At 45.1% G+C, this 12952-nt stretch overlaps 2 pseudogenes; both read right to left on the minus strand.

The window, feature by feature from the left end:
- Positions 1–4546: 4546 nt before the first annotated feature.
- Positions 4547–5442, minus strand: LOC140897479 (olfactory receptor 10A7-like; annotated as a pseudogene).
- Positions 5443–10706: 5264 nt separating this feature from the next.
- On the minus strand, positions 10707–11556 carry LOC140897481 (olfactory receptor 4N5-like; annotated as a pseudogene).
- Between the last annotated feature and the right edge of the window lie 1396 nt (positions 11557–12952).

Here is a 12952-nt window from a genome sequence, read left to right on the forward strand (position 1 = left end):
TGGGGGGACCCAGGCCCGCTCACTACTCCAGATCCCAGCCCAGGGATCCTGTTGATAGCAGCCATCCACTGTGTCCCTTTATCTAAGTCATACTGCTGATTTAATTCCCTGGGCCACTTCCCCACAACCCTGCACCTTCTTCACCCTTACCTTGTCTGAATAGGGTCCTAGCTACCAGCCTAGAGCTCCTTCTCGCTCCCTCGGCCAGCCGCACACCATTCACACTCCACCAGTTCCAGCAAGAAACTAACTCACTCTGGCCCTGCAGCTATTCCTAGACTAGCCTGCTGGACCCTGATTGGCTGTGTCCCACATAGCCCTTCTAGGCAGCCTGGAGAATCCTCTCCACTGCCTTTTTCAGGGACGGGATGTGGCAGGGCCATGAGGTCTCGAGCAGGGGCCAGTTTGTAAAAGGATGAATTCTTCCATTGACCTACCTACCACTTCTCAGAGAGGTGGATTAACTACATCAATGGATAAACTCCTTCCACCGACAAAGAAAGTGTCTATGCTATAGCGACACAGCTACAACACTGTGTCTGTGGGTCTGTATTGACATGTGCAAATCTTCATTGGCTCAGGGAGTGAAATCTGGGTCTCTCGGGGGAATGCATTAGCCACTAGTCTATAAAGTTATTTCCACTCTCTCTACACCCTCTAGGACTCTACAGAGCTAATTGCTAGGATGTTCTCCCGGGATACCCGCATTCCATTCCCTGCTCCAGTGAAGATTTCAGTACATGCACAGAGTAGAACAGCTTCAACAGGGGAGATTGAGAGAGACCCCTGAGAACACCTACCAGATTAGACCCCCACAAGTGAGATACTTGAGGGAGAACCAAGTTTGTAAATGCCACTGCGGAGTTGGCAGGAGTCAGGGCTGAGCTGCTCAGTTGTGTCAATAATTTGATGGCTTCCCACTAGCCCACTGACAAAAATGTAGGCGCCTCTGGGGCTTTACTGGTGGAAATTTAGGCACCTGAGAACATTAGGCACCTATAAGGAAAGGTAGCAGGGGTTTCATGAATGTCAATAAAAAGAAGTACTTGTGGCACCTTAGAGACTAACCAATTTATTTGAGCATGAGCTTTCGTGAGCTACAGCTCACTTCATCGGATGCATACCGTGGAAACTGCAGAAGACATTATATACACACAGAGACCATGAAACAATACCTCCTCCCACCCCACTGTCCTGCTGGTAATAGCTTATCTAAAGTGATCATCAAGTTGGGCCATTTCCAGCACAAATCCAGGTTTTCTCACCCTCCGCCCCCCCCCCACACACACATACAAACTCACTCTCCTGCTGGTAATAGCCCATCCAAAGTGACAACTCTCTTCACAATGTGTATGATAATCAAGGTGGGCCATTTCCTGCACAAATCCAGGTTCTCTCACTCCCTCACCCCCCTCCAAAAACCACACACACAAACTCACTCTCCTGCTGGTAATAGCTTATCCAAAGTGATCACTCTCCCTACAATGTGCATGATAATCAAGGTGGGCCATTTCCAGCACAAATCCAGGTTTTCTCACCCCCCCCCCACCCCCATACACACACAAACTCACTCTCCTGCTGGTAATAGCTTATCTAAAGTGATCATCAAGTTGGAGAGTGAGAAAACCTGGATTTGTGCTGGAAATGGCCCAACTTGATGATCACTTTAGATAAGCTATTACCAGCAGGACAGTGGGGTGGGAGGAGGTATTGTTTCATGGTCTCTGTGTGTGTATAATGTCTTCTGCAGCTTCCACGGTATGCATCCGATGAAGTGAGCTGTAGCTCACGAAAGCTCATGCTCAAATAAATTGGTTAGTCTCTAAGGTGCCACAAATACTCCTTTTCTTTTTGCGAATACAGACTAACACGGCTGTTACTCTGAAACCTGTCATGAATGTCAATGGTGTCTAAATGTTGGCCTTAGGAACCTAAGTTAGGCAGTTAGGCACCTAATCCCCCTTGTGAATCTAGCCCTAAGTCTCTAGATGTTATGGTTGCAAAGACAACATTGCAAACATGACTTGAGTGAAACCCCTGTGGCAATGTCTGCCTGAGTATGCAGAGAGCCTGACATAATAGCTCGGAAGTGTGAACTGCCTCATTTATTTCAATGGGTGCTGTTACAACCTGGCCCTGCCCTCCCCCTGGTCAGGCATCAGTCTGTTGTACTCAGAACTAAACTGTGTTTCCCATGAGATTCTAACCCCTCTATCAAGTCTGCATAGTGACTGGTCATTGCCTCTAGCTCTGGGTCTCTCTCAGGCATATTGCCAAGTGCAGACCCCATGCATGACACCCTTCTTGGGCAGTGGGAGTCTGCAGTCCACCTGGCTTAGACCACAAAACAACTGTCTCATTCCTCCCATCCTCCAATTACTTATACCCATTCCCCCTCATCTGGCAGTGGGAATCTGCCTCATCTGGCAGCCCAGACAAATCCTTCAGGGACAATGCAGCAAGAAAGCAAGAGACACAAACACTTTACAACACAACACCAGAGGTACAGAACTTAGGAAAACAATGTCCTCAAGGCACCCCCCTCAGTCTGATCTCACCACCCCTGGCAGACCTGGTTCTGGTCAGCATCCTTAGGTGATGCTGAATCTCTCAGCCACATCCTGTTTCCAGGTGCTTTTGCTGAGTGAATTTTCCGGCTCCAAATCCTACCCCTGTTTGCTTCTGTGTAGAGAGTCAATCAAAGTCAGCGGCCCTGCCAGTAGAAAACCCATTGTTCCAGGATAGAAGAATCAGTCCACGTTGATGGCCAGTGATGGCTCTCTCCTTGTGAGCGCTTTCCACACTCTAGCAGGGGCAGCAGTGCTCAGAGAAGGCTGATGCTGTCAGGATAGGCCTCTTTTTCATGAGCATCTGGATGTTCTAAACCAGCAAGGAGGTTACAATGCAAAACAAAGGTCTCGATGAACGTGACAACCACAAAATTGCTACAGCACATAGGCATGCTATGTCACTGGCCCTCTACAACCATAACTCTGCATTCATAAAGTTTTTGTCAGTGAATTTCCCAGGTGTTTTTATTATTGTTTGTTTGTTGTTGTTTTTTTTACAGAAAAAGCTGTTGGTAGGAGATTAGAAGTCATTTAGACAGTTGTAGTTGTCAGACATTCATAGAAATGTAGGGCTGAGATGGACCTCGAGAGGTCATCGAGTCCGGACCCCTGTGCTAAGACAGGACCAAGTAAACCTACAGCAGCCCTGAGATGTGTTGTCCAACCTGTTCTTAAAAACCTCCAATGATGGGGAATCCACAACCTGCCTTGGAAGCCTGTTCCAGAATTTAACTCCCCTTCTAGTTAGAAAGATTTCCCAAATCTATAACCTAAATATCCCAGATTAAGCCCATTACTTCTTGTTTTATCTTCAATGGACACGGAGAACCATAGATCACCATCCTCTTTATATCAGCATACTTGAAGGCTGTTATCAGGTCCCTCCTCAGTCTTCTTTTCTCAAAACTAAAGATGCCCAGTTTCTTTAACCTTTCTTGCTGTCAGGTTTTCTGACCCTTTGATCATTTTTGTTGCTCTCCTACATACTCTCTCCAATTTGTCCACATCTTTCCTAAAACATGGATGTAATAAAATACAGCCCAGACTTTAAATGTGACCTGCCCTTCTGGATGCCTCCTGGGTAGGCTGCCTCCTTCTGAGACCCTTCTCCAGTCCCATGAATGAACCCCTTCCACGTGGCCGGCTCATGCCTCTACTTCTCTCTGGGGTGGGATTCAGAAATCCAGCCACGTTCTGACGGGGTTTCCAGCTTCCCCCTTCCCAGATGCCCACCCCACTACCTCTCAGGTCCAGCTGTGCTGGGACTCTGCCAAAGTTCCCCTTTGGGATCCTGGCCCTGCAGCTTTGTTTGCAGTGACACAGAAGCAGGAGTATTTGTCCAAATCGTGCACAGTGCTTAAAGAAGCATATTTTAAAAATAACGAATACCTATAGGGCCCATTGTCTCCCCTACGTTTGGCATTCCCCTCCAGCCCCTGGGTAGACGTGACCCACCCTTGGTGTCTCCTGTTGTCTCTGGGCACCAAGTTATAGCTTGACCACTGCAGTTCCTGACCCTCAGTCTGTCTATCTGTTTTTCTTTACCCTGATGACTCTGGGTCTTTTTGTCAGGTTCCAGCAGAGCCGACCACTTCCTTTTTAACTTTCAGGGTCTTTTGATTCTTAGCCCTAGCCATAGGAAGAATAAAACATCCTATTGTGGATGGTGCCAGCCAGGTCGGTTCTTCCCCCAGTTGATGACCCAGCCCATTGTTGTCTTAACCCTCTGAAGTGGGTACCTCAGAGGCTGAATATCTGAGTCATTGTTTTACTTTTCATGAGTTCCTTAACAGCACACTTTACAACCTCCTTTGCTTTAACCCTACACATTCAACCAGACGACAATATAGAATTAAAAAGGGAAACCAAATTATACATCATATTTTAAGCAGTAGTACAGACATTTTCCCACTTTGTGACACCTCCCAAGTTGAGACACTTTAATGGGGCTCAGTGATCAGAAAAAACAACTGTATTTATGAGAACACAGAAATGTTAGTCCTGGTCAAGAATTTCCTCAGAGCCTCCTTGACTTCTTTGTTCCTCAGGCTGTATATGATTGGGTTGAATGTCGGAATAATGACCGTGTAGAGCAGGGTGAGGGCTTGGTCAGTGTCCACAGTGACATTGGAACTGGGCCTCATGTAGGTGATAAAGATGCTGCAGTAGAATAAGATGACTGTGATTAGGTGTGAGGAGCAAGTGGAGAAAGCTTTGTGTCTCCCCTCACCTGAGTGCATCTTCAGAATGGTCCAGATGATGCTTTCATAGGAGGTGATGATTAAGATTAAGGGGACTATTGTGAACACCATAGTGAGGAAGGGAAGAATCGCATTGATGAGCGATGTATCCGTGCTCACCAGCCTAAGCACTGGGAGGACATCGCAGAAGAAGTGGTTGATTTTATTTGGTCTGTGGAAGGGTAACATGAATATGGCTGCCATTTGCTCACATGCCACCAAGTTGCCCACGAGCCACACCACAGCTGCCAAGCTTAGGGTGACCTTTCTGCTCATGATGAGTGAGTAACGCATAGGGTTGCATATGGCAACGTATTAGTCATAGGACATAACAGTCAGCAAGCACAGTCCAGGAAAGAGATAGCCTGCCTCTCTGACAGGAGGTTGGTCAGGGTCTTAGGGATGACCACTGAAGTGTAGCAGATCTCCAAGACTGACAAGTTCCTGAGGAAGAAATACATGGGGGTGATGAGGGCCAGGTCAGCAACCATGACAGCGATGATGAGGCTATTTCCTATCAGTGTGATGAGGTAGATGAGTAAAATGAGGACAAAAAGAAGGGGCTGCAAATGCTGGAGGTCTGAGAAGCCGAGAAAGATAAACTCTGTCATTGCAGTTAGGTTTTCCTCCATAGCTCGGTCCTGTTGAGACCACATATGTATTTAGATACCTCTCAGGGGTTTGCATGGTATCTCATGATAGATAGATAGATTAGATACACAATCAGTTTCACCCCATCCCCTTTCTCATCTCTCTGTGTGCACACAGATCAGGTGTCAGGTCTCTTGGATCTTACTCATCTCTGGTTGGTGATTCTGACACCCTGTCCCACACTTACCTCAGGAACGGGCATTGGCAGCTGCTGTGTCCGCTCCAGAGGAGCAGCTGGGCCACACCTGAACGGTGCTGCGACCCTGCATGCTTGGTCGCAATGCCTGGAGTGCGGGGCTGGGCCCAGCCCTTCAGGACAGGCACTGCAGGAGCCCCCTCTGCAGGGTGAGTCATGGACACACAAAAAAAGTCATGAACAAACAGGAAAATCACAGTGTTTGTGACTTCTTTCCCATTGTCACAGACATGCAGCCCTACGAATGATTATTAAAGAGCACCCCAATATTTGTCCCCACTTCCCTACCTCACACAGTGCCATCCCACTAATGAGAATGAGATACCAGAGTGTTTATCGAAAAGGCACTAGAGAAACCAACAACAAACAGCCCATACACATAGCTGGTCCCGTCTAATCTTACATTTCACTGCCAGCTAATGTGGTTAGATTTACCTCTCACGTTACTGGAACACAGCTGGACCAATTTCTGTTCTTCTAGACAAAAAAGATTCTCCGGTGTGTCTGTGGGACTCTCAAATCTCAGTGAGACGAGAGAGAATCCTGTAGATGAAGATATTTTAGGTGCCTTTGAAAATGACAGGCAGATAGATGAGTCATTCATTAACATTAGTTACCTTGATAGAAAGAAATTATGCACAGTACCTTTGATAAGACAGAGAGAAAGAAATGAAGGACAATTCTGTAGATTCTGTACATGAGTAAATTAGATTGAGTGATTAGATGAGAGAGAGAGAGTGAAAGAGGTTGCTCTATTTTTCCTTCAATTCTGGAGATAATCTTGTTTGTCTAGAAGAACAGAAATTGGTCCAGGTGTGTTCCAGTAACGTGAGAGGTAAATCTAACCACATTAGCTGGCAGTGAAGTGTAAGATTAGACGGGACCAGCTATGTGTATGGGCTCTTTGTTGTCGTCCAGTCCCCGCATCTGGCAGTCAGAGGCTTAGATTATCTGTAAGCATCAGCCATAGGAGGTAAATGGCAGATAATAAGTGTCCACGCTGGGTTTTACAGAATGGAGGTAAGGAAGAACAGATCTCTGTGTTCTGTTCCTAACTGCTCCCTTGACTGTGTTAACTAAAAGGTTTGGGCTGTACATGTTATATCAGGGACGCCTATTAGTTTGGGAATTTATTTGTCAAAAAACACAGTTTCAGGGCAACCAAAACTATTCATGAATTCAGGTCAAATTTGGTGAATAGTTTTGGCTGAAAAAAAATCAGCTCATTTTGACATTTACTAAATGAAACATTTCAACCTTTTTTTCCAAAATGACTTTTTTTAGATGGTTAACTAGCTTTACTTTAAAAACAAACAAAATGGTAAAATAATAATAATAATTAATAACAACATCACCCCAAGAACAAAATGAAACAAACAAAGGAATAATAATAATTTTGGTCAAATGAAGTATTTTGTTTGACCAAAACAAAATTAAATGTTTCATTTCAGGTTAACCAAAATGTTTTGTTTTTGTTTAACCCAATTGTTGGATTTTTTTTTCCATTTTTGGGAAGAAAAAAATCCATTTCTGGTTGACCCAATTTTATTTTTATTTTTCCATAGTTTTGGGGTTGGCCATTGAATAAAAAAAAATCAGTGATTCACTCAGCTCTACTTCTGGCTTCTATTCCCAGCTCAGGGAGGGAAGTGGTATCTAGTGGTTAGAGCAAGGGGGCCTGAATGTCAGGACTCCTGGCTTCTATTTCCAGCTCCAGCAGGAAGAAAAGTCTAATTGTTTCGAGTAGGGGACTGAAAGTGAATACTCCTGGATTCTGTTTCTGACTCACTGTATGACTTTGAGAAAATTGAGTCACCTGTCTATGCCTCAGTTTACACATCTGTATAATGCTGATTATGAAGAGGCTCACTTTCACACAAGAGATATACTGTGCCCAAATAAATGCATACATTGTATTTTCCTTTTTAAATGCAGAACATTTTATTTTATATATTCTGATTGGTATATTTTTATTATATTTCCCTTCTAAAGGCAGTTTCTTCTGCACTACTGACATGAAAGGAGTGATTTCAAAGGGGAGAGTCTGACTGAAAAGTAACCAGCCAGCCTGTGGTGAGAAGCATCTAAGTTTTAAGGACACCGGAAGTGTTAAGATCACCTTAGAATGTGTTTTGCTTTTATTTCATTTGACCAAATCTGACTTGTCGTGCTTTGACTTATAATCACTTAAAATCTAGTTTTATAGCTAATAAATCTGTTTATTCTACCTGAATCAGTGTGTTTGGTTTGCAGTGTCAGAGGCTCCCCTTGGGATAACAAGCTCGGTACATATCAATTTCTTTGTTAAATTGATGAACTCATATAAGCTTGCAGCGTCCAGAGGGCATAACTGGACACTGCAAGATGGAGGTCCCTAGGATTGCGTCTAGGACCAGAGATATTGGCGAGTGTCATTCTATTGCAAGTAGCTGGGAGCAGTTTACATGCCAGAGGCTGTGTGTGAACAGCCCAGGAGTGGGGGTTCTCACAGCAGAGCAGGGTAAGGCTGGCTCCCAGAGTCAAGGACTGGAGTGGCCTAGCAGATCACCGGTCCAGACAACACCATAGGGGAATGTCACACCCACCTTACAGTTCTTGTACTAATCCCCAACTTTGCCAGTTTAGCTAATAATTTACCATGTGATACCATGTCAAATGCTTTACTGAAGTCCAGGTAGATATGGTCTGCCACAATTCCCTTGTCTGGTAAATCAGTTTTTTTTTCTCAGAGAAAAACATTAGGTTAGTCTGGCACCATCTACATTTGGTAAACCCATGTTGTGTTGTATCCCCTTTTCTGTTTACCTCCATGAATTTAATTATTCTTTCCTACAAAATTTGTTCTACAGCCTGGCATACTAGTGAGGTCAGGTTAACAGGTCAGCTCACTTTTTTTCCATTTCTTAACTATAGGTAATGCATTAGCTATTCTCCAGTCATATGGTACTACCCCTAAATTGGTAGATTTGTTAAATATCCGTGCTACTGGACTTGCAATGTCAGGTGCCAGTTCTTTCAGTATTCTGGGGTGGAGATCATCTGGTCCCTTTGATTTGAGTGCTTTAAGCTTGTTAAGTTTTGCTTCCACCTCAGAGGTGATCATTTCCATTTCTATGCCCTCATTCTCATCAGCCATCCTGTCTCCATGCCCATGTTCCACATTATCATCTTATTGAAAAATGAAATCTTCTGCTCCCTTTCCTTCCACCCCAGACCTGACCAGTGGTCCCATCCAGCCCAGTCTCCCCCTCAGTGCAGCACCAGGACATTCAAATTCAAAATGACCTTGACAAATTGGAGAATTGGTCTGATACCAACAAGATGAAATGCAATAAAGACAAGTGCAAAGTACTTCCCCCAGGAAGGAAAAATCAAACACATCACAATTACAAAATGGGAAATAACTGACTTCCAGCCCTACATTTCTATGATTCTACCTACCCATCCAACCTTGTATCCTGCCTTCCCCATCACCCTGGATCCATCTGATACTCCAGCTAACCTGCTACCACAGCCTTCTTGTGAATGCTTCACCAAGCCATTGGTACGTCCAGCCGAGTGCCTGGCCTCACTGCTCAGCCGGCTTAGACCAATGGTCCCTCTTGTGCAGCCAAGATCTCGGTCAAGGCCCCAGATGCTAGTATGAAATGTACAAGACTGTGTGTCACATGTATATCTGCCACTGCAGTACATGTCATGTGGTAATGCAATTAAAGGTTACATCAAAATATCCTGTAGGCACAAAGGGTAGTGTTAAGGCTGCTTGCCCAACCATGTCTTGAATTTGCTTAATCACACAACATTAATGTACAGTACAGTGTGCAATTGCCCAGACTTTGTGTGTGCTCTGTTTTGTTTTTTTAAACAAAGAAGGTGAAAAAAGTAAAAACATAAAACCAATAACCCAGCAGGGTCCAGACTCCAGGTCTTCACAGCTCCACAGACAAGCTGGAAAGTGACATAAGTTTGCAGGTCGCCCATATAACCTTGACTCTCCTCCCTATTCTAGAAGAAGCATGGTGCTGTAGCCAAGGACTTGGGCTGGGTCTTAGACCACCTGCATTAAATTCCCAATGCTGCTCCTGACCTTGCGTTTTTCAGTGACATCAGCAAGCTCTTTTAGGCATTACAGAACATTCCAGCCTTAATCTCTCTGGTCTCAGTTTTGTAAGGGCAATCATTCTTCCATTCATCCACTGTTTGTCTGTCTTGCCTATGTAAATTGTAATGTCTTTGGGGCAGGGGTACCTACTAGGGTACTTTTACTATGAATGTGTACAGTGCCTGGTACAAAGGGACCTGATCTCAGTAAGGTCCCTTATGTGCTAGCATAATATAAATCAAGACAATAATTAACCCTGCAATTTTAAGTGACATGAATTTAATTCTAGACACTTATTCAAACACATTGACTCATACCCAAGATTTCTTCTGTGTTTTAACACAGCTAATACAAGTGATAATCATCTCCTGCCTATTAATTAGTATTAATTACACATATTACATATTAATTACACCATATTCAGATGTAAAATATAATGAGCCAATTTCTTCTCTCAGTTACACCAATGTAAACTCTCAAGTTATCCATGATATACTCCATAGTCATCCCACAGATCTTCCATTGACACTACAGATTCATAAGATGGTCCATAGACATTACAGAGCAACTCCATAGATTCTACAGAGTTGCTCCATAGATATAACACATTTACTACAGGCTCACTCCACATCTACTGTAGAGTTATTCATTATAGAGTTAATACATAGCTGTTCTGTAAATGCTACAGATTTACTCATTATTCCACAGATTGTACAGGGATTTTCATATATGTTACAGTGCTATTCCATAGTTACTACAGATTTATTAGTAAGTTACTTCACATATTCTAGTTGCTCCATAGATACTACAGCATTACCATAGAGTTACTCCAGATCCTACTGAGTTGCAGTATAACTAAAAGCAAAACTGAGCCCTACACCAAGAATATGTTTCCCAGTCTGACAATTCTTTATTCTGACTTCCATTTATTACCCTCTCCAAAGCCCTTATCTTCCCATCATCCTCTTTATGGTGCTGATGATCATGTACAATGTGGTGTGGAATATGGACACCACCTTGTCCATGGGAAAGCTGCCAAAGAGCCAGGTGTAGACATAGAGGGCTGGACTGAATATGATGAAGACTGATGATGATGTGGGTGATGCAGATGAAAGCCACTTTGCTCTTTCCTGGACCGGATCCTGAGCTTGACCAGCAGGACAATGTAGGAAATGAGGAGGAGGACAAAGTACATCAAGGTGACCACGTTGCTGTCAGAGAACATCAGCAGCTGCACCACATAAGAGTCAATGCAGGCCAGCTTGATCACCTGAGGGACATCACAGAAGAAGTTGTCAAGCTTGTTGGGGCCTCAGAAGGATGGTCAGATGGTCAGAACCACCTGGACAATGGAATGTAGGAAGCCTCCTATCCACGCGTCCCTCACCAGGGTGCAGCAGGCCCCTCTCTATTTGAGCTTGGTACAGTGCAGAGGTTGGCAGATGTTCCACGTAGCAGTCATAAGCCATGACCTTGGCTGCCCCCAGAAGGTGGAGGAAGAAGAGCTGGGCCATGTAACCCTGGTATGCGATGGTCTTGCAGTGGGAGAAGAAGTTGACCAGTATTTTTGGATGGTTGACAGAGTAGTAGCAGAAAACCAAGTTGTCCAGGAAGTAATACATGGGGGAGCCCAGCAGGGGGGCTGCCCTGCATGGTGAGGATGATGAAGAAGTTGGCTGGGAGCATGATGATGTGGAAGAGCAGGAAAAGGAAGAAGAGGATGAGCTGTACCTCATGGGTCTGAGATAGCCCCACCAGGACAAACTCTGTCAACTCCATGAGGTTCCCATGCTCCATCCCATCAGTGTGGGTCCCTGTAGCACACACAGACCGGGGAGAGGGGAGGACATTATAACAGCCACTGTTAACTAGCACCTCAATGTATAACAGCACTTTGAGCCAAGCAGAGATGTACGGGCCAAGCACATCGGAGCTTTATTGTGGGGAAGGGGTGAGAATGGAACCCCGCACTGAGGTAACTTACACACCAAGGGGTGGACCCAGTTGCAGGGATATGGCTGCCACTTCTGCTGGCTTCTCCACAACTGGATCTTTCCCATATACTGCCACACTGCCCTCAACGGAGCTCTGCCTGTTCACACCAGCTGGGGATCTGGCACCATTTGCTCCAAGGAAGCTATGGCTGATTCACAACAGCTGGGGATCCAGCACTATTGACTCCAAAAGGAGCGAGTCTGATAAGCCCCATTTAATAGATGGGGACACTGAGGCATGGAGAGCAGCAGAAGTCACTTGCACAAGGTCACACAGAGATTCAAAGGCAGTAACGACTGGAACCCAAGAGTCCAGACTTCCAGCCCCCTTGCTTTAACCACTAACCCTACTCCCCTCCCTCCAGAGCTGGGACAGAAACCCAGGAGTCCTGACTCACGTCCCCTCTATTTTCTAACCACTAGTCCCCACTCTGATTCGTGACCTGTTTCCCTCTCTTGACAGTGCTCACCTCACTTTCTCAGCAGGTTCAGACACTTGTGTTTTGGAGCAGGTTTTAGCCAACCCATTAGCAGGTTTGGCCTCTGAACCCAGGGGCCTCCTGATTATCTCTGGGCACCTCATGGGCTCAGCTGGAGGCACATCCTTGCTGTCTTGCAACCCACTTCTCACTCTGTCTGGCTCTACATCACATGACTCTGTCTCCCGATCGCTCTGAAAGGCCTCAGTCATCTCGAGCTGGGCACCAAAAACTAGCTTTAGTTCCAAATTCCTGGGGAGACCCTTTTACACAGACACCAAGTGAGGTATGTAAACCTGGAGCTTCATTCACTGCATTGTTGTTCCCACAACATTGGCTAGATTCCTAGGCTGAGGTTTTCAAAGTGACCAGAGGGATCTGGCATACAAAAGTTCAGAGACCCAAAGAAAAAGCAAATCCTCATTAAAACTAACTGGAATTTGATGGCCAAATATCTATAGGCAACCTCGAAAATTCCATCACTGGTCATGCTGGCCCCACCATGAGCACAAAACTGGGATTGTCAAGGAACTGGTTTAATGTTTGATTGTTGTAGAGTCCTGGACAGAAATCTGTCCCCAGGAGATATTATGACATGTACAAAGCTGTAGCCTACGTCACTGAGAGAGGTGGAGATGTGTTACTCTGAGGTGTGGCCTAATTCAGCTAATATCTCCCGGAATTAATTTTACTAGAGCTGGTCAAAAACACGGCGGGGGG

Source organism: Lepidochelys kempii, chromosome 14, assembly GCF_965140265.1.
Source record: "Lepidochelys kempii isolate rLepKem1 chromosome 14, rLepKem1.hap2, whole genome shotgun sequence".
Classification (NCBI taxonomy): domain Eukaryota; kingdom Metazoa; phylum Chordata; order Testudines; family Cheloniidae; genus Lepidochelys; species Lepidochelys kempii.